At 35.8% G+C, this 25,349-nt stretch overlaps 1 protein-coding gene across 2 annotated transcripts in view; it reads right to left on the bottom strand.

Moving 5' to 3' along the window:
- Positions 1–25,349, bottom strand: part of LOC308414510 (uncharacterized protein) — a gene marked incomplete at both ends in the record, with an annotated part of 74,639 nt that overhangs the window by 6,750 nt on the left and 42,540 nt on the right. The window lies entirely within an intron of this gene.

Genomic DNA, 25,349 nt, shown 5'->3' with positions numbered 1-25,349 from the left:
GCACAGGGAATTTTTTTTTTTTTTAAGAGGGAGAGAATGTGGTTAGTTATGACTTTAAGGAAATGTGAAATATAGTTTATAATAACTCACAATGCATCTCTATTCTACTATCTAAGTATCATGATAGTGCTAAACCACTTCCTACAAAATGACATATAACCAAAGTAAGCAAAACAATTGGAACTTTGCAAGCAAGCATCTATTAATTGAGCTATCTGCCAATTATCATCTGTCACCTATATAGTGATACAAAATAGCATTGTGAACCTATGTAAATGAAAGTTACATTTCAGACACAATCTAAGCATTAACACTTAAAAAATTAAATTTAAGCCCATCTTTCAACTGTCATAATGTGGGAAAACTTCATAGATACAACAGTTCTATGACAAAATAGAGAAAATTTAGGTTGAATACAGAGCCAGTGTACCAGACAGCTACAGTATACTATTGTGAATTTTTAAGAAAAAAAAAAGAAAATTCATGCAAATCAATTGATTAAGACTTTGTACTCAAAGATCAAATATCACAAATGCATTTACAGTGGCTTGTACAGTATGATTTTTTTTTTAATTTTATGAGACCTTAACTCACACTGCCAACAATCTGGTGAATGGAAAGAGGTTCCCTCTGTGCAGGCATTTATCTACCTATGCTCAAAACCTTCTCTGTGTTCTTCTTGTAACCCCACCCAATTCCTTTTAGGATTACGGCAAACAGCAGATTACACTACAATTCTCTCCATCGTCTCTCCTCCTCAGCTTCTACTCATGCTACTCTAAGCTTTTCAAAACCCTCCCCTCCACAGCCAGATTCAACATGTGGACATGGACATACCACCCGGCTTCAAGCACCACCGCTGATGCCCCTTCCCTTCCTCTCTCATTCTCTTCTGTGCTACAATCTTATAGTATAATGTTCCATGCTTTACATTTGATTCTTACTAATAATTTACTTCCTGAGGAAAGCCAGCAAGTTTGGGAGCAGAAAAGATGCATTCAGATGAGATCCATCAAACAGACACTAACTTAGACCCTGAAAACCCGGAAGGTAAACGACTTCTAATGACCTATTTCTTTTCCCAGAGCTACCCCAACATAAGAGACTAGCTTAAAAGCCAGAGGGGACCCCTAACTCCACAGGAGAAGTCTTGGTGCTGGCCTTTAAAGTGTACCATGGGAAATGAAAAAGGCTCACAAACAAATACCATATGCTGACAAAGGCTTCCCGACCAGCCCCAGCCACTGCTATACCACCGGGCCCCTGTTACAGATGTGGTCAATAGGCCATTGGGCAAAAGCTTGCTCCAGCCCTCACAAGCCAAAGGGGCCATGTCCTAAGTACAATCCAGAGAAACATTGGGCTGTTGATTGCCCTATATCATGCAGGACAGAGGGACATCATGCCTAAATAACCCTCCAGCCTTCTAGGCTATGGACAACTGAAGAGGCCCAGGCTCCCTTGACCTGACCACTGCCATTACGAACAGGGAGCCATGGGTAGCTATTATGGTATGTGAACAGCCCATCTCCTTCCTCTTGGACACTGGGGCAACTTACTCAGTCCAGAAGAAGTTTTGGGGACCCACTTCTCCCTCCCATTTTCTTATTGGACAACTTTATCTTCCTCACCAGACCCCACCACTTACTTACATTTTTAGGGGTGTACCTCTTAGGCATTCCTTCTTGGTAATGCCAACACGTCATGTCCCCTTATTGGGAAGAGATCTTCTAGCTATGTTGAGAGCCTCTTATTTATTTTCTTCGCCCCCCCCCCCATTTGCTTGAACCCAAGCTCACCAGAAACCTCTCTGCTCCTTCTAGCCAGTCAACCTACTAACACAAACATGTTTCCTTTACCAGCTTCTCAGTAGACCCCCGAGTCTGAGATGCCAAAAACCCCTCTGTTGCTAAACATCATTCTTCTGTTGTCATCCAATTACTAGACCCTACCAGGACCCTTTTAAGGTGATTCTCAAGATGCCTACAGCTCTTTTTCCACATACAAGATCCATAAGATCCCAGGTGGGAGACAGAAGTTGTTAGTAAGGCTCTACTGTAAAAAATCAACCAGGGTCCCCAGTAAATACTATCAACATTCAGCTGCCCTGACTCTGACACTGCCATAACTCCACACCGTTCCTCTATCCCTCTTCATGGCATGACAAACTGTTTTAAGACATCCAGGACATATCCTGTAAAAATTTGCTCCAAACCTTACCAATCTTGTTTCTACATTCCTTCAATGATAGATACAAAAAGTTTCTAACCAAACTATTAGTTCCTGTTACAGAACTACCAGCCACTGTCCATAGAGGAGCCTGATGTGAACATTTGCCAGGTGGATTCCGATGGTGAAAGCCAGCTACACCCCCAACGATGCCCCAAGAAAGCAGGAAGTAGCCAATGAGAGTCTCCCTATCCCTACTCCCCTTTCACCATCGGCCTCCCCCTCCCCCTTTTCTCCTTTTTACAATAAGAAAAGTGGAGGAATGGCAGCACTAGGACTGCTCCTGAAAAAATTTTCTTTCTTCCAAACCAAATGTATTTAATTTCTACCTATAATATATACATATGTGTGTTCCAGCATCTTGTCAAGTCCAGGCGCTCATTGCATCTAGAACAGCTCCAGAGAAGCAACCTACATATGCTTCAGCCTTCTTTTGCAGACACAGAAGATTCTGCTGGACCTGTTCCTTCTGGCCTATCATCAGATGATTCCACAGATCGTGGACAACGAGGGAACAGCCAACTCTAAGACTGGACAAACATCCCTACCCCCACTTTTCTGGACACTCTAGAAACATCGCCCTAAATAAGAATGAAGCAGTCAAGAGATTACAACGACCCTAGACTCCATTCCTGGTTCACCATTGCCTCTAATTTTTCTTTTTTAATTAAACCAAATCGGGGGAATGTTGGGATTCTGTAAACCCCACCCCTCAGTTACCTAGCAACAGCCAGGTATACCCCACCCCTCAATTACCCAGCAGTAGTCAGGTATGCTCTGCTTCAGTGACCTGACACTATAAAAGGAGCTGCTTGACCCCTCTTCTCTCTTTTTTCTCTTGTGCTCTTTCAGCCTTGCTCTCCCACCCCTACCCTTTCCCTTCCCCTTCCCTTCGCCCCTCTCCCTCCACGTGCTCATGGCCAGCCTCTACTTGTCTATTCCTCTCTCTCTCTCTCTCTCTCTCTCTCTCTCTCTCTCTCTCTCTCTCTCTGCCTCTACCACCCTCTTCACTCTCCCATGACCTGAATAAACTCTATTCTGTACTATAAATAATTGCATTTACAGTGGCTTGTACAGTATGATTTTGAAGTAAGAAATTCTCATTTTGGTATAGATATGAACCCTATACAGTAGATCTAATTCTACAAAGAACCTATTCTTTTAGGGACTTTAAGTACAGGTACAATATTGTGTTGTGTCCATTTAGACAGACAGCCATTTCAAAATTAACAATAACTTTAATAGCCACCTTAATACAACTAATTTGACAATGAGAAGCTTAGATAGTCTATAAAACTTTGCATGTACTTGCTTTGACATAGAAATGGTTAGTTGCTGTAAATATACATCATGATTCATGTGGGATTTTACTTTCTCCATGAAAAACATTTTTTATATAATATTTCATGAAAATTTGAGATATCACATTCAACAATAGAGATTCGTTGTTTTACATTCATGTTGATGTAGAGTGAGAGTAGAGGGCACATTTGTCTACTATACTATGAAGCAATTTATGGCCTACCTCATCCATTTCAAATAACAAAGAGAAAGCCATGTGGAAGAGTCCTTCAGGGGTACAAGTGTATAGGAGCTACCATATTAAACATTTAAATAAGTAATCAAAGGGCATAAATACTATCTCTGTTTCTTTAATAAACACAAAAAATTTAAAGTGAAATCCATGATAATATTATGAAGAATAACCAAATAGTTATAAGCATCAGGATGTAGAGGCACATCTAATATAACTAGAACAGTCTAAGAGCCTAAAATTTGAAAGTCACAGATAAGGAAGCAGTCTGTTCTTTCTCTTCCTGAGTGTCAATGATGTTTTCCCAATTTTTATATAATAAAAACCATCTCTATGAAAATAATACCTGGAACCAGAAGAACACTACATCATGGAGAATAAAATCTGAATTTCTCAGAGGAAGTCAATCTTTTAAAATTCATGATTAAGAAAAACCTTCAGAGATGCTAAAGCACTATTCAGCCTATACTACAACTGTCTTATGTTGTTAAAATCTCAGGCTTCCAAATCCTTCTCCATGATCTTTCTTCTCAGCTAATAACCTCACTTTTTAAAGATCATTATGAGTGAGATAACCCATATCTAGAAACATAAACACCACATGTTCTCTCACTTGCTTTACCTAGTTCTACATCTTCATATGTCAAGTATAGAACATGGAGCAAACACAGAAACCACTAATGTATAGGGGAACCATGAAGGAAATAACAGAAATGTTGGCACTAGACAGGAGAAATTTAAAAACAAACAGTTGTTAAGTGTAGTCCAAGTGACTCATCACACAATATTGACAATGGGTTCTTGCCCCAAGTTGTCTCCAAGAGGTTAAAGGTAAGCTCCTTTTGCTGAAGATACTTAGGATACAAGACTCAAGACTGTTCCATCTGAAACTAACCTGAAAACATGTTTCTTATGGTCTAGCTTTCACAGTACTAGAAAATACTACTCAAGTTGCTAAGGGAAGGAAACAATTAATAGTCCTTTCTACCAACCTATGAAACCAATGAACGACAACAATGACCAACATAGCCAGATACCCATTGTTGCAGCAAGCAACAGTTGTTTATTTAAACTTAAGGTTCATCAAACAGAAGGGAAACCATGTCTTGTCTTAGAAACCTAACCTAGGGCTAATAATGTCCTGTATCTAAAAGTGATCTGCCACTTTGCTTCTCTCTCTCTCTCTCTCTCTCTCTCTCTCTCTCTCTCTCTCTCTCTCTCTCTCTCTCTCTCTCTTATACATAGATGATCCCTGATAAAAGAAGCTTATCTTCCCAGAAAATGAAAACCATCACAGAAGATCTCAACTGGAGACAATACAGAGCTTGATTTTGTGGGTTGCAGGATCCCACAACAGCTCCTGTATCTATAGGTCAGGGACATTCTCAAAAAAGTCCTAGAATGATTTTAAGAACCAGACTACCAGAAGATCCCCTATGAAACACTCTGTCATACAAATAGCTGTATAAACAGGATCTGAAGAGGACAACATCCATGAGATATGCTAATATGGGAGAAGGAAAAGCTCTTGGAGTAAAATACCTGGACAAGAAACTATGGACAACTGAGAGGAGAGTTAGTGTATCCCAGAGATGAGCCCCCTTATTGTCCAATAAAAGTAGTGATCCCTGAAACCTGACATATACACAAACAACAGCAACAACAACAAAATAAACTCACCATCCTGTCTTTATGTACTTATGCCTGTGGTGTGTGTGTCTGTGTGTGTGTGTGTGTGTGTGTGTGTGTGTGTATAACAATAATAATTCAGAGTCATGCAGGGAGTTTGAGGGATTCAGTGATGTCTTGCTGTGGATACATGATGTTTGGATATCATATAAATATGACCCAAAGGAAAGTGACAGGCACTTGCATTACTTTCTGTGCACCCCAACTTCACTTCATTGAGAGAGACATGGCAGAAAATTTCTGGCATTCTGGCTGGACCTGATAACTCTTCCTGACTCATGTTGATTGGTCAGAGTCTTCTGTTAGATTGTGGCACTGTTTCTGATTCATGTTTGGTATCCTAACACTACTGAACTGGACTGCTGGTACCCTGACAAATGGAGACTGGAACCAGTACCAAAGAATTACTTCTAAACAGGCCCATATCCTTTTTTCCTGTTCACCATCTTTTCTCCCAGACCTTTGGATGGTGGGTTAGAAGTAAGATTGAAGCACTTAAAAACACTTTATTAAAGTAAGTTTTGAAGAAAAAAAAAACTAAGCCTAAAGGGGGAAGTGATATAATTATATTCTAATTAAAATATCTATTTAAATAAAGAATAATGTCCTGCTTGTTGAATTGTAAAGGAGATGACTGTTTCTTTCCTGACTACTAAATTTGTCAAACTATCAGTGTTCATAACACTCTAAAATGAACCAAATGTGTAAGCTGATATAAAAGACCCCCTCCTTCCAAGTCATCCCAAGATTAGGCTTCTTCTTGCCTCCTCAAGAATTAGTGCCCAGTTATTCACGTTTTTACAATAACAACTTACCATCCATTGCATCATACTTAGTAATACAGAGACACATATGAGACAGAAACTTCCTTTACTCCTGCAACACTGCTTTATGTTATTGTGTCCTATATCTGTATTTTTGTGCTGTTACTGTGATTTATCACAATTTATTTTGTTAATATAGCTTTTTCTTTACTAAGAGACCTTTAAATGTTGTAGAACCTAAGAGCTTGTTAACAAGTGCTTGTTTTCATTGTAACTGTACTACTACAAGTTTAAAATCAGTAGTATATATTTCCAGCCTATATGTGTCCCTTGAGAATCAAATTTACATACCAAACTACCTATTCACCACTTCCATTTGTAAGTATAATAAGCATCTCCAACCAAATGTATCAAAACCAAAAATTGTGATCCCTCTGAACAAATACTGCCACATCTGCTCCTTCTCCAGTGATACTCATTTCATTAGATCCTCAAAGCACTGCTTACTGTCATATTTCATTTCTGTTTTCCCATTAGATCTATTTTCTTTTTCTTTTATTTTATCATTTATATAAAAGGATATATTGTTTACTTACATTTCAAATGTTATCCTCTTTCCTGAATTCCCCTCTGGAATTCCCCTATCTCATCCCCTGCCTCTGTGAAAATGTATACCTACCCACCAACCCACTCCTTCCTTACTCACTGCCCTGAAATTCTCCTACACTGAAGCATTGAGCCTTCACAAGGCCAAGAAACTCTCTTCTCTGTGATGCCCAATAAGGCCATCCTCTGCTACATATGCAGCTGGAGCCATTGATACCTCCATGTGTACTCTTTGGTTGGTGGTTTGGTCTTTGGGAGTTCTGGGGGGGGGTTGGGTTGGTTGATTTTGTTGTTCTTCCTATTGGGTTGAAAACCACTTATGCTCCTTCTGTCCTTTTTCTAACTTCTCCATTAGGGATCCCATTCTCAGTCCAATGGTTTATTGAGAACATCCAACTCTATTCCTCAGTCTCTAGCAGAGCTTCTCAGGAGAAAGCTATATCAGGTTCCTGTCACCATGCATTTCTTAGAATCCACAATATTGTCTGGGTTTGGTGACTGTATATGAGATGGTATGTCGGGTGCTGAAGTCTCTAGATGACCTTTCCTTCAGTATCTTCTGCACAATTTGTCTCTGTATTTCTTTCTATGAATATTTTGTTCTAACTTCTAAGAAGGACTAAAGCTCTTTGGTCTTTCAACTTCTTGAGCTTCATCTTATCTGTAGATTGTATCATGGGTATTCCAAGCTTTTGGGCTAATATCCACTTGTCAGTGACTGCATACCATGTGTATATTTTTCTGATTTGGTCACCTCACTTAGGATAATAATTTCTACTTATATCCATTTGCCTAAGAATTTTATGAAGTCATTGTTTTTAATAGTTGAATAGTACTCCATTTTGTAAATGTTCATTTTCTATATCCATTCATTTGTTGAAGGGCATCTGAGTTCTTTCCAGCTTCTGGCTATTATAAATAGGGCTGCTATGAACAGTGTGGTACATGTGTCTTTATTGTATGTTGGAGCATCTCTGGGGTATATACCCAGAAGTGGAATAACTGGGTCTTCAGGTAGTACTATGTCCAATTTTTTGAGGAACCACCAGACTGATTTCCAGAGTGGTTGTACCAGCTTGTAATTCCACCAAAAGTGGAGGATTGTTCCTCTTTCTCCACATCCTCATCAGCATCTGCTGTCAATGAAGTTTTTGATCTTAGCCATTCTGACTGGTGTGAGATGGAATCTCAGGGTTGTTTTGATTTGCATTTCCCTAATGACTAGGAATGTTGAACATTTTGTTAGGTGCTTCTCAGCCATTCCATATTCTTCAGTTGAGGATTCTTTATTTAGCTGTGTCTCTCATTTGATTCTCTGGAGTCTAACTTATTGAGTTCTTTGTATATATTGAATATTAGCCATCTATTGGATGAAGAATTTGTAAAGATCTTATTCTAATTGGTTGGTTACTGTTTTGTATTATTGACAATGTCCCTTGCCTTACAGAAGCTTTGCAAATTTATGAGGTCCCATTTGTCTATTCTTGATCCTAAGGCATAAGCTTTCTGCTTATGTTTTGTCTAGCTAAATTTCCCCTGTGCCTATGTGATTAAGGTTCTTCCCCACTTTCTCTTCTATTAGTTTCTGTTTACCTGTTTTGGTTTTGTGGAGGTCCTAGATCCACTTGGACTTGAGCTTTGTATAAGGTGATAAGAATGGATCAATTTGCATTTTTCTACATGCTGACTGCCAGTAGAACCAGCACTATCTGTTGAAAATGCTGTCTTTGTCTTTTTTCCACTGGATGGTTTTACTTCTTTTGTCAAAGATCAAGTGACCATAGATGTCAGGGTTCATTTCTGGGTCTTTAATTCTATTGCATTGATTTGCCTGCCTGTCTCTATATCAATACCATACAGATTTTGTCACAATTGCTCTGTAATACAGCTTAGCATTGAGGATCCTGATTCTCCCAGAAATTCTTTTATTGTTAAGAAAAATTTTTGCTTTCCTGAGATTATTGTTATTCCAAATGAATTTGCAAATTGCTCTTTCCAACTCTGAAGAACTTAGTTGAAATTTTGATGGGAATTGCATTGAATATATAGATTCTTTTTGGCAAGATGGCCATTTTTACTATATTAATTCTGCCAATCTAGGAACATGGGAGATCTTTCCATCTTCTGATATGTTGTTCAATTTCTTTCTTCAGAGACTTTAAGTTCTTGTCATACAGATCTTTCACTTCCTTGAATAAAGTCACACCTAGGTATTTTGTATTGTTTATGACTATTATGAAGGGTTTTGTTTCCCTAGTTTCTTTTTCAGCATGTTTATCCTTTGGGTAGAGGAAAGCTACTGATTTGGTTGAGTTAAATTTATATCCAGCCACTTTGATGAAGTTGTTTATCAGGTTTAGGAGTTCTCTGGTGGAATTTTTGGGGCCACTTAAGTTTACTATCATATCATCTACAAATAGTGGTATTTTGACTTCTTCCTTTCCAATTTATATTCCTTTGATCTCTGTTTGTTCTTTTATTGCTCTGGTTAGGATTTCAAGCACTATATTGAATTGGTCAGGAGAGAGTGGGCAGCCGTGTCTAGTCCCTCCTGTTAGTGGGATTGCTTCAAGTTTCTCACCATTTAGTTTAATATTGGTTACTAGTTTGATGTATATTGTTTTTGCAATGATTAGGTATGGACCTTGCATTCCTGGTCTTTCAAAGAATTTTAACATGAAAAGGTATTGAATTTTGCCAAATACTTTCTCAGCATCTAATGAGATGATCATGTGTTTCTTTTTTTTCTTTGAATTTCTTTGTATAGTGAAATATGTTGATGGATTTTCATATATTTAACCATCCCTGCATCACTTGGATGAAGCCTACTTGATCATGATGGATGACCATTTTGATGTGTTCTTAGATTTGTTTTGTGAGAATCTTATTGAGTACTTTTGCATCACTGTTCAGAATTATACCTTTAAGAGCTAAATATCATGAAACAACAATCACTATTCATTAATATCTCATATCATTGGGCTGGCAAGATGGCACAGTGGCTAAGAACACTGACTGCTGCTCCAGAGGTCCTGAGTTCAATTTCCAGCACCTATACTATGGCTCACAACCATCTTTAATGATATCTGATTCCCTCTTCTTGTGTGTCTAAAGGCTACAGTGTACTTATATATAATAAATAAATAAATCTTAAAAGTACCTCTTAACATCAGTGGACTCAATTCACCAATAAGTAGACATAGATTAACAGACTGGACATGCAAACAGGACCCAGCATTTTGCTGCATATACAAAACATACCTTGATGACAAAGACAGATACTACTTCAGACAAGAAGACTGGAAAATTTTTTTCAAGCAAACGATCACAAGAAACAAACCTAGAGTAGCCATTCCAATATTGAATAAAATTGATGTTTAACTAAAAGTTTTCAAAAAAGATAAGGAAGGACACTTTATATTCATCAAAGAAAAAATCTACTAGGATGAACTCTCAATTATGAATGTCTATGTTCCAAATACAAGGTCACCCACATTCATAAAAGAAATGTTCCAAAGCTCAAAGCATACACCACACACAATAGTAGTAGAAGACTTTAACATTCCACTCTCATCAATATACTGATCATAGAAATAGAAACTAAACAGAGACACAGTAAAACTAACAGAAGTTATGAACCAAATGGATTTAACAGACATCTATAGGACATTTCATCCTAAAACAAAAGAATATACCTTCTTCTTGGCATTTTATACTACCTTCTCCCAAACTAACCATATAATAGGTCACAAAACAGGCCTCAACAGATTCAAGAAGATTGAAATTATCCTATCCATTCTATCAGATCACTATGAACTAAGACAGGTCTTCAACAACAAGATCAACAACAACAAAAAGAAAAACAGAAAGGCCACACACACGGAAGCTTAACAATGCTCTACTCAATGGTAACTTGGTCAAGGAAGAAATAAAGAGAGAAATTAAAGACATTTTTAATTTAATTAAAATGAATGTACAACTTACCCAACTTATGGGACATAAGAGGAAAACTCAAAGCTCTGAGTGCCTCTGAAAAGAAATTGGAGAGAGCATACAGCAGTAGCCTGATAGCACACCTGAAAGCTGTGGAACAAAAATTAGCAAATACACTCAAGAAAAGTAGAAAGCAGGAAACAATCAAACTCATGGCTGAAGTCACCCAAGTAGAAACAAAATGAGCTACAAAAATAATCAACAAAACTAGGAGCTGGTTCTTGAAAAAAATTAACAAGATAGAAAAACCCTTAGCCAGACTAAACAGAGGGTACAGAGACAGTATCCATATAAACAAAGTTAGAAATTAAAAGGGAGACATAACAGCAGAAACTGAGGAAATTTAAATCATCAGATCCTACTACAAAAGCCTATACTCAACAAAACTGGAAAATATGGAGGAAATTGACAATTGTCTAGACAGATACCAGGTACCAAAGTTAAAGCAGGGTCAGATAAACAATCTAAACTGTCCCATAACCCCTAATGGAATAGAAGCAGTCATAAAAATTCTCTGAACAAAAATAAGCCCACGATGAGATGGGTTTACTGCAGAATTCTACCAGAACTTCATAAAAGCCCCAATACCAGTACTCTCCAAACTACTCCACCAAATAGAAACAAAAGTAATACTACCCAAGTCCTTTTATGAATCCCCAGTTATGCTTATGCCTAAGCCACACAAAGACCCAACAAAGATAGATCCCATTTTCAATCTATTAGCAAGTTTTGTTGATCTATTTATCCACTTCCTTTGATTCCTGCTGTCATCAACCTAGTTTAAGACATTATTATTTTTATCTTGAACTTTTGTCAGATTCCACTTTCATTTTTCTTGCTTCAAATCTGTTTCCCTAAAAACCAGTATTAGTGTAACATTCTATATTAAACCCATGAAGAACCTCTTCTGGTGTGTCTTGTTGTTATTTCACCTTCTGTTTTTCTTTCTAACTCTTCCATACCTCGCCCCATTTAACCTTCCTTCCCCATTATTCCTCTTTTCTCCTTCACTTCACATATGTCCTGCTGTTCTCACTCTCTTAAGATCTTTCTTCACCTTTACCTTTTTGACATCCACTGGTACTCCAAGTTAAATATACAAACAAATAATGTTAGGTTTCACATATGAATGGGAAAATGTCAAATGTGTTTTTTGTAGCCTGGTTTACCTCACTCAGCATAATGTTTTCTATTTAGCTCCATCTATTTACCTGTAAACTTCATAATTTCACGTTTAGTTACAGCTTAATAAAATCTTATTATGCACAGTGATCACATTTCCATAAAGAGAATATCAACCAGGAGCAAAAATTTTACTCATATGTTTCTGTTACTATTAGTAATTTTACTATAAAGAAGAAAACAATCAAAAGAAAGCATTCTGAATAAAATTTGATTATTTTTTACTTGAACATTTAACATATCCACACTTCCTTTACTCTCGCTTCTTCAGGACTGATTATAATTAAGCACTGAGTGTTTAAAATCTAGTGACTAGTGTTCATCTACCCAGAGGAAAAATAAATTAAGAAACTATAAGAAAAGGAGAGGGTAGTTTTAAAGCATCTATGAGAGGATTAATCCAAAAGCCCCAATGAAATTGCTTCCTGCTTGTACTTCATAGTGATACACACCCCCAAATAATAACCTTAGGTCTCCTTTGATGTGTTTTGGATCAATTGTGAAATCAATTTTAACCTTTCCCATATTTTTGACTATATGTCAATTGGCTTGTGAAACTTGGAGCAAAATTCACTTTTATGACTGAAAAGAATCCATAAAGCATATTTAAAAGTGGCTAAAATATATATGTGGGAGAAAAACCTAAACTCAGGTGTACACAAGAACACAATTAAATATTAGAAATGTGTTTTGTAAAACAGGAAAATAATAGCAGAATCTCACAAGATCATGCTTGCTAATTTAAGCTATTCTTTGTTATGTTGAAATTCTCTCTGTCCACAGTCCAGAAATGCAACAAAATTAACTATTTCAGTCATTGGCCAAAACTTTTTCCTCTATCTCAGATCTAAATTACACTTACATGATTGTATTCATTCATGTACCTGCCCACATAAATATGTGCTATGTGAATGTATTTTAAGATTCATTAAAATACAGTCACCTCTATTTGTTTTCTGTGCTACCATTAACAACACCCTGAGGGTACTGTTGAGTAGAAAGAGTGAATGAATGTGCCAAAGGTGCACATTTTATAACTGTTGTGTTAATTAAATGCCTAATATTATTCATGTTACAATTTCTTCCACTACATAAAACCTAATAAAGAGACTATGTATCTTGGGGTTTTAAAAGAGACAGCACAAATTTCATTTAACTGTTTTCAATAATAGAAGTCAGGAATGCCTGTGATTAAATAAGGGAAAAGCTGGAAGAAGCTGAAGAGGAGGGCAACCCGATAAGAAGACCAGAAGTCTCAACTAACCAGGATCTTCAAGATCTCTCAGACACTGGACCACCAACTAGGCAGCATATACCAGCTGATATGAGACCCACAACATATACAGCAGAGAAGTGCCTGGTCTGCACTCAGTGAGAGAAGAAATGCCTAGCCTTAGAGAGACTTGAGGCCCTCTTGGAGATGGAGTAGGAATGAGATGAGGAACTGGGTGGGGGGGGGTAATGACTGGACTGTAAAAAATGAAATTAATATAAAAAAGAAAAGAAATTGTTATATTACCTAATATCAGCCTTATGCAAAGATTTTTTTATGAAGAACTTTATTTTAAAAGAACAAAGAAAAATGTACAAATTTTAACCATTTTTGCATAGAAGTATACAAATACATTTTTGTCATTGCTTTTTTTTTTTAAGGTTTGATAGTGTGCATTAAGATCTTGCTAGTTACAATGAGCATAAAGTACATGTAATGCAGGATGTAACCTAGAATTAGTCAAAGTTTTCTTGGTGTGTAAGGATTGAGCATAATGATTTTTTTCTTTTCTTTATTTTTTATTTCTTGAACTTCACACAGTCTGTGAGTTGTTTCTGGGGTGTCCAGGCTTTCTGGGGTTAGTATCCAATTATCAGTGACTGCATATTATGTCTGTTCTTTTGTGACTGGGTTATCACACTCAGAATGATATTCTCTAGATGCAGCCATTTTCTTAAGAATTTGGTCAAGTCATTGCTTCTGGTGGCTGAGTAGTATTCCATTGTGTAAATGTACCACAATTTTTGTATCAATTCATCTTCTGAAGGACATCTGGGTTCTTTCCAGCTTCTGGCTATTATAAATAGAGCTGCTATGAACATTGTGGTACATATATCTTTGTTGTGTACTAAGGTGTCACTGGGGTATATGCCCAGAAGTGGAATAGCTGGGTCTTCAGGTAGTACTATGTCCAATTTTCTGAGGTATTGCCAGACTGATTTCCAGAGTGATTGTATCAGTTTGCAACCCCACCAAGAGTGGAGAAGTGTTCCTCTTTCTCCGCAACCTCGCCAGCATCTGTTGTCATCTGAGTTTTGGATCTTGGCCAATCTGACTGGTATGAGGTGGAATCTCAGGGTTGTTTTGATTTGCATTTCCCTGATGGCTAAGGATGTCTAGCACTTCCTCAGATATTTCTCAGCCATTCGATATTCCTCAGTTGAGAACGTTTTGTTTAGATCTACACCCCATATTTAAATAGGGTTATTTGATTCTCTAGTGTCTAGCTTTTTGAGTTCTTTGTATACCTTGGATATTAGGCCTCTATCTGATGTGGAGTTGGTAAAGATCTTTTCCCATTCTGTTGGCTGCCATTTTGTTTTCTTGACAATGTCCTTAGCCTTACAGAAACTTTGCAATCTCATTAAGTTTCATTTGTTAATCTATGACCTTAGAGCTTAAACCATTGTTGTTTTGTTCAGAAAACATTCTCCTGTGCCTATGTGTTCTAAGGGTTTCCCTAATTTCTCATCTAATATTTTCAGTGTATCTGGTTTAATGTGGAGATCTTTGATCCACTTACACTTGAGCTTTGTACAAGGAGATAAGAAAGGGTCTATTTTCATACTTTTGCATGCTGAGTGCCAGTTAGACCAGCACCATTTGTTGAATAGGCTGTCCTTTTTCCATTGAATGTTTATAGCTCCTTTGTCAAAAATCAGGTGACCATATACGTGAGGGCTCATTTCTGGATCTTCTATTCTATTCCTTTGTTCCACGTGCCTATTTCTGTACCAGTACCATGCAGTTTTCAACACAATTGCCTTGTAATATAGCTTGAGGTCAGGGATAGTGGTTCCCGCAGATGTATTCTTGTTGTTGAGGATGGATTTCGCTATTCTAGGTCTTTTGTTATTCCAGATGAAATTACAAATTGATCTTAGTAACTCAATGAAGAACTGGGTTGGAATTTTGATGGGGATTGCATTGAATCTGTAGATTGCTTTTGATAGGATGGCCATTTTTAAAATGTTGATCCTTCCAATTCATGATCATGGGAGATCTTTCCATTTTCTGAGATCTTCCTAGATTTCCTTCTTTAGAGGTTTGAAGTTCTTGTCATACAGGTCCTTCACTTCCTTAGTTAGAGTCACAACAAGGTATTTCATAGTTTTTTTTGACTATTGTGAAGGGTATCTTTTCCATAATTTCTTTCTCCACATGTTTGTCTTTTGAGTAGAGGAAGGTTACTGATTTGTTGGAGATAATTTTATATCCAACCACTTTGCTGAAGTTGTTTATCAGCTGTACAAGTTCTCTGGTGGTAGTTGTAAGGTCGCTTAAGTATACTATACTGTCATCTGCAAATAGTGATGTTTTTACTTCTTCCTTTCCAATTTATATCCCCTTTATTTCCTTTTGCTGTCTAGTTCTCCAGCCAGGACTTCCAGTACTATGTTGAATAGGTAGGGGGAGAGTGGGCAGCCTTGTCGAGTCCCTGATTTTAATGGAATTGCATCAATTTTCCCACCGTTAAGTTTGATGTTGGCTGTTGGTTTGCTGTATATTGCTTTTATTATATTTATGTATGGACCTTGGATTCCTGTTCTTTCCAAGAATTTTAATATGAAGAGGTGTTGAATTTTATCAAATACTTTCTCAGCATCTAGTAAGATGACCATGTGTGTGTGTTTTTTTTAATTTGAGTTTGTTTTTATGGAGAATTACATTGATGAATTTCGTTATATTAATCCATCCCCAAATCCCAGGGATGAAGCCTACTTGATCATGGTGAATGATTGTTTTGATGTGTTCTTGGATTCGGTTTGCAAGGATTTTGTTGAGTATTTTTGCATCAATATTCATAAGTGAGATTGGTCTGAAGTTCTCTTTCCTTGTAGGGTTTTTGTGTGGTTTAGGAACGAGAGTTATTTTAGCCTCAAAAAATGAGTGAGGTAGTGTTTCATCTGATTCTATTTTGTGGAATAGTTTGGAGTGTATTGGTTTTATGTCATCAATAAATATCTCATAAAATTCTGCACTGAACCCATCTGAACCTGGGCTTTTTTTGGTTGGCAGGCTTTTGATGACTGCTTCTATTACTTTAGGAATTATGGGATTATTTAGATGGTTTACCCGGTTCTGGTTTAACTTAATATCTTGTATCTATCTAGGAATTCATCCATTTCCTCCAGATTTTCCAGCTTTGTTGAGTATAGGCTTTTGTATAAGGATCTGATGATTTTTTGAATTTTCTCAGTTTCAATTGTTATTTCTCCACTTTCCTGTCTGATTTTGTTAATTTGGATACTCTCTCTTTGCCCTCTAGTTAGTCTGACTAAAGGATTATCAATTTTGTTCATTTTCTCAAAGAAACAGCTGTAGGTATCATTGATTCTTTTGAATGATTCTTTTTGTTTCTACTTGGTCTATTTCTGCCTAAGTTTGATTATTTCTTGCTGTCTACTCCCCTTGGGTGTATCTGCTTTTTTTACTGTAGAGCTTTCAGATGTGCTGTCATGTTGCTAGTGTATGCTCTCTCCAGTTTCTTTTTAGAAGCATTAAGTGCTATGAATTTTCCTCTCACTACTGCTTTCATTGCATCCCATAGGTTAGGGTATGGCATGTTTTTATTTTCTTTGAATTCTAAAAAAATCCTAATTTCTTTGTTTATTTCTTCTTTGACCCTGCTATGCTTTAGTAGAGCATTGTTTAGTTTCCATTTATATATGGGCTTTTTGTTGTTTTTGTTGTTATTAAAGACCAGCCTTAGACCTTGGTGATCTGAAAGAAAGCATGGGAGTATTTCAATTTTCTTTTATCTATTGAGGCTGGTTTTGTGACCAATTATGTGGTCAGTTTTTGAGAAGGTGCCATGAGGTGCTGAGAAGAAGGTGTATTCTTTTGTTTTAGGAAGATATGTTCTGTAGATATCCATTAATTCCAGTTGGTTCCTAACCTCTGCTAGTTTTACAGTGTCCTTGTTCAGTTTTTGTTTCCATGATCTGTCCTTTAGTGAAAGTGGGGTATTGAGGTCTCCTAACTATTATTGTGTGGGGCACAATGTATTTTTTGAGCTTTAGTAGGATTTCTTTTATGAATATTGGTTCTTTTGTATTTGGAGCATATATGTTAAGGATTGAGAGTTCCTCCTGTAATTAGTAAAAGGTGTCCTTCCTTATCTTTTTTTGATAAGTTTTGGTTTAAAATCTACTTTATTCGATATTAGATTGGCCACTCCAGCTTGCTTCTTGGGGCCATTTGCTTGGAAGTTTTTTTCCCAACATTTTACTCTGAGATAGTGTCTGTCTTTGTCTCTGAGATGAGTTTCCTATATGCAGCAAAATTCTGGGGTTTGTTTATGTATCCAGTTTGATAGCCCATATCTTTTTATTGGGGAATTGATTCCATTTATGTTAACAGATATCAAGTAATAGTGGTTGCTGTTTCCTGCTATTTTTGCTTTTGGAGGTTGAATTGTGCCTGTATTTCTTTCTTATTTGGTTTTCTTGCTTAGGAGTTTTCCTGTTTTTATTAGGATGTAGTTCCCCTCGTTTCATTGGGTTTTCCACCTATAATTCATTTTAGTGCTGGTTTTGTGGTCAGATATTGTATAAATTTAGTTTTGACTTGGAATAAATTAGTCTCTCCATCGATGGTGATTCAGAGTTTTGCTGGGTATAGCAGCTTTGGCTGACACCTGTGTTCTCTTACTGTCTGCATGATGTCTGTCCTGGCTCTTCTAGCTTTCATAGTCTCTGTTGAGAAGTCGGTGTAATTCTGATTGGTCTTCCTTTATATGTTACATGGCCTTTTTTCCTTACTGCTTTTAATATTTTTTCTTTGCTTTTGACACTTGGCATTTTGACTACTATGTGTCTGGAGGAATTTGTTTTCTGTTCCAACCTATTTGGAGTTCTGTAGGCTTCTTTTATGTGCATGGTCATCTCATTCTTAAGGGTAGGAAAGTTTTCTTCTTCAATTTGGTTGAAGGTATTTACTGTGCCTCTTAGTTGATATTCTTCGCCCTCTTCTATTCCTATTATCTTTAGGTTTGGTCTTCTCATTTTGTCCTGGATCTCCTGGACATTTTGGGTTAGGAGCTTTCCTGTTTTTGCATCTTCTCTGACTGTTTTGTCTATGTTTTCAATGTTGTCTTCAGCCTGTAAGATTCTCTCTACCATCTCTTGTATTCTGTTGGAAATGCTTGCATCTGTGACTCTTGATTTATTTTTTAGGTTTTCTACCTCTGGGGTTGTCTCTGTTTGTGTTTTCTTTATTGTATCCATTTCCATTTTAAATTCCTTCTTCCATTTTTTCATCTCTTTGTTTCTGTTTTCCTCTAGTTCTTTTCGTTCTTTGAATGTTTTTCTTGTTTCCTCTTTAAAAGCTTCTAATTCTTTATCCTATTCCTCCCTTTCTTGTTTAAGGATCTCTATCACCATCTTGAGGTATGATTTCAGGTCTGATTCTTCTTTTTCTGGAGTGTTTGGTATTCTGCTGTTTTCTGTAATGGGAGAGCTGGGTTCTGGGGTTGTCAGGTTGTCTTGGTTTCCCTGGGGTACATTCTTTCACTTTCCTCTTACCATCTTGTTGTCTGTGATTATATGTGGTTTTGTCAGTGATTGGTTCTTGCCTCTTCTTCGTACCTGGCCTGTGTCCCTGGATCTCTGCTGTTCCTGGTGGCAGATGGTCTGAGCGCCCCTTCTGCACTCAAAGTACTCTGGGTGGGTTTAGCCCAATGCTGGGTTACTGGTTCACTGAACCATGCTGGGGGGAGATGCACTTTCTGTGTGCTCAGCAGAGATCTCTCTGCAGAGATCTCTGTGCTTCCCTGATAGTTGGAACACCCTCTCCCTATGCCTGTGTCCCTGTATCTCTGCTGTTTTGTGAAGATTTTAATGTAAATAAATATAAAATTATTTTAAACAATTCTAAAATGATAAATATTCTCTATAAAAACAATTCCTTTACAAACATCATCTATTACTTTAAAATCATTCTTTCAGATCTGTGATGATGAAAAAACCCACAAAACTTGCAAGAATCAGTCTATTTATCATTACAATATTATTTTATTCATTCAGAGATCACATATTTCCCAAAATTTGAGTGTAAGTTCTATATTAATCATATGAGTCTCAGGTATTTATTTGAGTTTTGGGTATTTATTTTATTATTTATTTCAAAATATGAATAATAGTATCAGCTACAGTGGTTTCTGTTGTGAGAATTAAATAAGATTTGTGAAATACTAAGCCCAATGCCTGGTGAGGTATATCTTCTCATTGAGATTGTCCCAAAGACATTTTTTTAATGTAGGGTTATAACTTATAACACCAGTTATCCACACTATATTTTTCTCTAAGTACATTTTATATTTTTTAAATCTTTTTAATAACTCTTTTTTTAGATTTATTTATTTTATGTATGTGAGTAAACGGTACCTGTCTTCAGACACATCAGAAGAGGGCATCAGATCTCATTACAGATGGTTCTTAACCACCATATGGTTGCTGGGACTTGAACTCAGGACCTCTGGAAGAGCAGTTAGTGCTCTTAACTACTGAGCCACCTCTTCCATCGCTACATTGTATATTTTAGTGGTGCAAACACAGAGACAGACATGTCACAGAACTTGTAGCTGTATGGAAAGGCTCTCACAACAAAACAAAACAAAACGAATAAGAAATAAAACTTAAAAAAAAACAGTGTATCTTATTTCCAAAGGATAGTGAGCAGAGAAATTAAGAAAATGTAAAAAAAAAAAAACTGCCTTAATAACGAAATAGAGGGCTACTGGATAGATGGCTCAGCAGTTAAGAGCACTGGGTACTCTTTCAAAGGACCTGGGTTCAGATTCCAACACCCAGAAAGTGGCTCAAAATAAACTATAACTACATTTCGTGAGATCTCCCTCCCTCTTCTGGTCTCAGTAGGCAGTGCATCCATATGTTGCACAGACATGCACACTGGCAAAACACTCATAACATAAAGATAAATAAATATTAGAAATGGGATGAGATATGAAATAAAAAAGTAAAAAAGTTCTTGGGCATTTGCAGTAATTTTTCTAAAAATGGTTTTATTAGGATGTTGTTTATAGTATAGAATACATCCATATAAAGTAAATGTTGCTTTCAGTATAGTAATAGAATGGTGTAGTTGTGAGTAAAATTGAAGAACATTTTCATTATCTCAAAAATAAAGCTCTGTACTCATGAGCATTTGTCCATCATTTCTTCTCAAATCTTACTCCATATTCCTGCCCTAGAAAACTATCTATCTATCATAATTCCTATTTTTAATAGCATATGACATTTCACTAACAGAGTATGTCCCATTTTGTGTATCTATTGATTGGTGGATGTTTTGGTTCCTTAGTTTGTCTATCTTGAGTTTGCTATAGACATTCCTGAATAAAATATTATTAGACTGATTCCAATTCTCTTTGTTCTATGCTTAGAAATAGAATGGCAGGTCCTATGGTAACATTGTGGTTAACTCTTGGAGCAAGTGCCAAGCTGTTTCTCTAATGCAGCTGTGCTATTGTACAATCCAAATAGCAGTGCAAGAAAATTCCAATTTAAAATGGTCCTCACTAGAACTTGTTCTTTTTCCTGTCATTTTATCTACCCTAGGATGCACAGCATAGTTTCTCATTATGGTTCAGTTCTCAATTTTCAGTAACTATTGATGATTAGCATATTTTCATGCATTTATTTTTCATTTGTACATATTACTTACTAAAAATATTTGTTCAGAGACTGACAATTTTTAACTGGATTATTTACAAATCCAAGAAAATGTGTAACTGTAATCTAGTAAAAAATGTCTTTTAGCTCTTAAGTTTAGATTGTTTATCAATTCTAAGTTAATTTGTACATGGTATGAGACCTATATCTAGTTTATTTTTGCATATGTAGACTTGATTCTCTTTCTAAAGAACCAAATTTGATTTCCATCATCCATTTCCAGGTGATTAACTGTCTCTAAGTCTAGCTCTAGAATACCTAGAATCCTTTTCTGCCCTCCATGGACATCCACACATATATAGGCAAACACAGACAAATATCTGTACATGTAAGAATACATACAAATGGAAATACAGACTAATAAAAATAAATCTCTGATATTTTGATATGTACAGATAATGTTTCATCAGGATTTTTAGTCTATTTCTCATACTGAGTTTCATTAGCACCTTTGTAAATACCTATTTATTGTAAATGTGAAGGTTTGTTTTAAAATTAGCAATTTTATTGTATTGGTCTCTATGCCTACAATTATGCCAATACTTCATCATTCAAACCACAGGAGTGGTATTCAGGCATTTAAATCCTTCAACATTCAAAAGTTTTATTTTTATTGAACACATTTATGAGATATAGCATGTAATGGAAAATGCCAATATTATAGATATACTAATAAAATCAGGATCAGTAAGGCTTTTAATCTTTATCATGAATTTTGTCTGAAATCTTTGAGCTCTTCTTTTCTAGGCATTCAAAATATATATAATAGATTATCATGAACTATATTTATCACACTGTACTTTGAAATCTGCAGCTTCAAATTTTTATCAATGCCACAAAATATTTTTAAAGACCATTAATATTCCTCATGTTTTAAAAAAAAAATCTTGTAATACTTTATGTACTTCCACAGGACCACAAAAGAACCTCAAGTGGATTAAGCAATTTTAAGCAAGAACAAAAAACTGGAAGCTCAACACTGTCTGATTTTTAAGTATAAGACAAAGTAGCTGGCCAGATGGTGGGACTGGTAAGAGCTCTTGCCACCAAGCCTGGTGATCAGAGTTTAGTCTACAGAACTCACATGGTGGACAGATAGAACTTATACCCTCAGATTGCTCTCTGACTACCACATACTTTGGGAGGTGTGTAGCCATTTTAATCATATCATTGGTACTTGTACAAGAGCAAACACACAGAAGACTAAATCAGAATGGAGTGCCAAGAATTTTCTCTGAGCATTTATAGGCAACCGATTTTCAAGTTGTATAAAAGTGCATTTGTTGTATAAAGCAATGGGCATTCATAATGAAATTTCTGCTGAGGTATATCATATACTTTGGATAGATTGACTCCCAGTGATCCTCTTATGTACTCCATCCTACACTTTGCTAATCCTTTGCCTCGTCTCATATAGATCTCTTTCTATTTTCATGCCATATGTATGTGCATCTGTATATGTTTTTGATGCATTCATCACATAGGCTCTACCTAAGATAAAATACATGCAAAATTATCTTTCTGGATGTCACTTATTTAGCTTAGTATGATGGTTTTCACATCCTTTGATTCTCATGCAAATGACCTAATTTTGTTTTCCTACATGCCCAAAGAAATATGATTTTATTTCTTTAATATATATATATATATATATATATATATATATATATATATATATATATATGACTTGTAATATGTAATATTTAATATATGAAATGTAGCAAAATTTTAGCAGAGTTGTTGTATCTGACAATAATTTATAGTAATGGCATCAAAGCATTGAAGCCTTTTGTCAGTGACTGTTATCTGACATTTTATGGGGTTATTCATTTGAAGGATTTTCAGAGCCTTTGCATAACTTAGTCCTGAGACAGGATTGACAAACCAGGAAATCTTCTATGACTGAGAATTGCTTAGTTTATGGGTCTTACAAGAAAACCCCTACGTCAGATAAGAAGTTTTGGTATGCAGAAATTGACTTGATAAAGGTGATTTTTAATATAACAATAAAAAGAGCTTCTAAGAAGCTGTCAGTGCTCAATCTTTCAGAGGCAGGAGCCTAAATTCATCCTGCTGTGATTTTCTATTCTTTGATCAGTCATCCTGCATAACCTCAAACATCAACAATAATGTATATATATATATATATATATATATATATATATATATATATATATATATATATATATATATATATATCACATTTTATTTATGTACCTACAGATAAGTACAGTCTTTACTTCTCATCAAGGAAATTCCTCATTGCTATAGATAGAGACCATTGCAGAAGACCACACCAATCAAACTAAAGAGTTTTGGAGACTAACCCCAGCTGATTTATCTATAAGACCATTCTTGCACCTAAGGTTCAAAAAATATTGTGCAAGAAGAGGTGGAAAGATTTTAAGAGCCAGAGGTTGAGGAAGTTTACTATAAGATTGTGTCTGCTATAAATATCAGAAACTAGATTGATAAAGGCCACCAAATATGATAAACATTTACCTAAACATAAACTGAACAATCACAACAATAGTAAACAAGGGAAATCCCATAAGGCCTCAGGTCTACACAAAGAACTGCGGTCAACAAAGGAATGCATAGAATGGAAGAAAAGAACATACCCACTGGTTATCCAGTGTCAAATGGTCAGTCCTGAAAACATACATACAAATAATAGTATAGAAAATGAGCATTTTGTTTTAGGAAAGAAATTATCTGCATGAAACAATTCAGGTACAAAAATGCCATGACTTTGAAAGAGAATAAGAAGGAATATATGGGAAGATTTATTATATTATACTCTAAAAACAAAATAAGTTTTTATAAACCAATTAATACAACACATACAACTTAATTTAACAAAAACAACAAAATAAAATATACAACTCAATCTAAAAACAGGAAATTATATGAATGTATACTTTTCAAAAGAAGAGATTTAAGTTTCCAAGAAAATCAAATATATGTGATAAAAATATTAGTGAGTCAAAACTGTAAGAAGATATCATCTTGCTCCACTAGAATTACTTTTATATACAAAATAGAAATGCTTGTATGCTGAGATTGTGAGAAAAGGGACTCCCCTACACTGTTAATTAGCTCTCAACTTCCTCCTTTACAAAATTGTTTTGGCTATTATTGGTCCCTTGAAATATACATTTTAGGGTCAAAATTTATCTTTGTGTAAAACGATTGGGAATTTGATAGACTGTTAACAATCTTAACATCTGTGGTGGATTGAAAACATGGTCCCATAGGTCCATAGGGAGTGGCACTATTGGTAAGAGTGGCCTTGATGAAGTTGGTATGACTTTATTGGAAGAGATGGGTGACTAGGGTCAAATCTCAAGCAAGTTCTTTTCTTGCTGCCTGTAGAGCTATAACTCTTAGCTACTTCTCTAGCACCATGTCTTCACAGATGTTCCCATGTTATCTTGGATATTAATGACTAAACATCTGAACTGCAAGCTAGCCCCAATTAAATATTTTCCTTTATAAGAGTTGCAATGGTTATAGTGTCTCTTCACAGCAACAGAAAACATTATTAAGGTTTTTAACCTATGATATAATTTATTAAGGTATTTCTAACTTTCTTTCAGTACTTCTTGCTTTTGTGAAAGTTATTCCTGAGCATTTTTATTCACCCTGGTAAAGTTGTAGTTAAAAATTTTTTGTTAATTTCAGGACAGCTCTGCATAGATAAAAATAGCTTATTAAAGGAGAACTTTTCTAGTGAAACGAAGAGTTCATGAGACATTCCTATCTTCTTTATATATCTTGTAGCCTAATCTATTTTAACCTTATCATAACAAAAATATATGCAATAGGTGCAATAAAGTTTTGTTTTAAGCATATTTTAGAATAAACTATTTAAAATATTTTATTAATATAAAATGAATGTGTAAAATCTGCAACATGTCATTATAATTACTTATTTTAACTTCATAAGAGGATATGTCTGAGAATACATAAATTAAAACATAGATATTCATTTTTAAAATCTTTTATGTGTACAGTAGTTTGCTTGACTGCAAAGGTGTATGTGCATCACCTGTGTACATAATGCCCATGGAGGCCAAAGATCATGTGTCAGGTACACTGGAACTGGAGTTACACATGGTTGTGTGCTGCATGTAGGTGTTTAGAATAGGACATGTGTTCTCTGGAAGAATAGCAAGATGTCTTAGTCACTGAATCTTCTCTCCACTCTCATTACCTAACTTTTTAGACTGTTACATATCTAAAAATGAGATGGGCAATCAACCCTTTTATTTTAGTAGTAAATAATTATAGAAATAATCTACAACTCACAAACAAAGAAGTAATTAAAGAAGACACAAGATGTTCTTTGTCTGTTTAATCATAAAATCATGCAACTAGCTTCT

Source organism: Micromys minutus (assembly GCF_963924665.1).
Source record: "Micromys minutus genome assembly, chromosome: X".
Lineage (NCBI taxonomy): Eukaryota > Metazoa > Chordata > Mammalia > Rodentia > Muridae > Micromys > Micromys minutus.
Note: the sequence above shows the minus strand (reverse complement) of the source record. Positions and strands in the feature narration are given on the sequence as shown.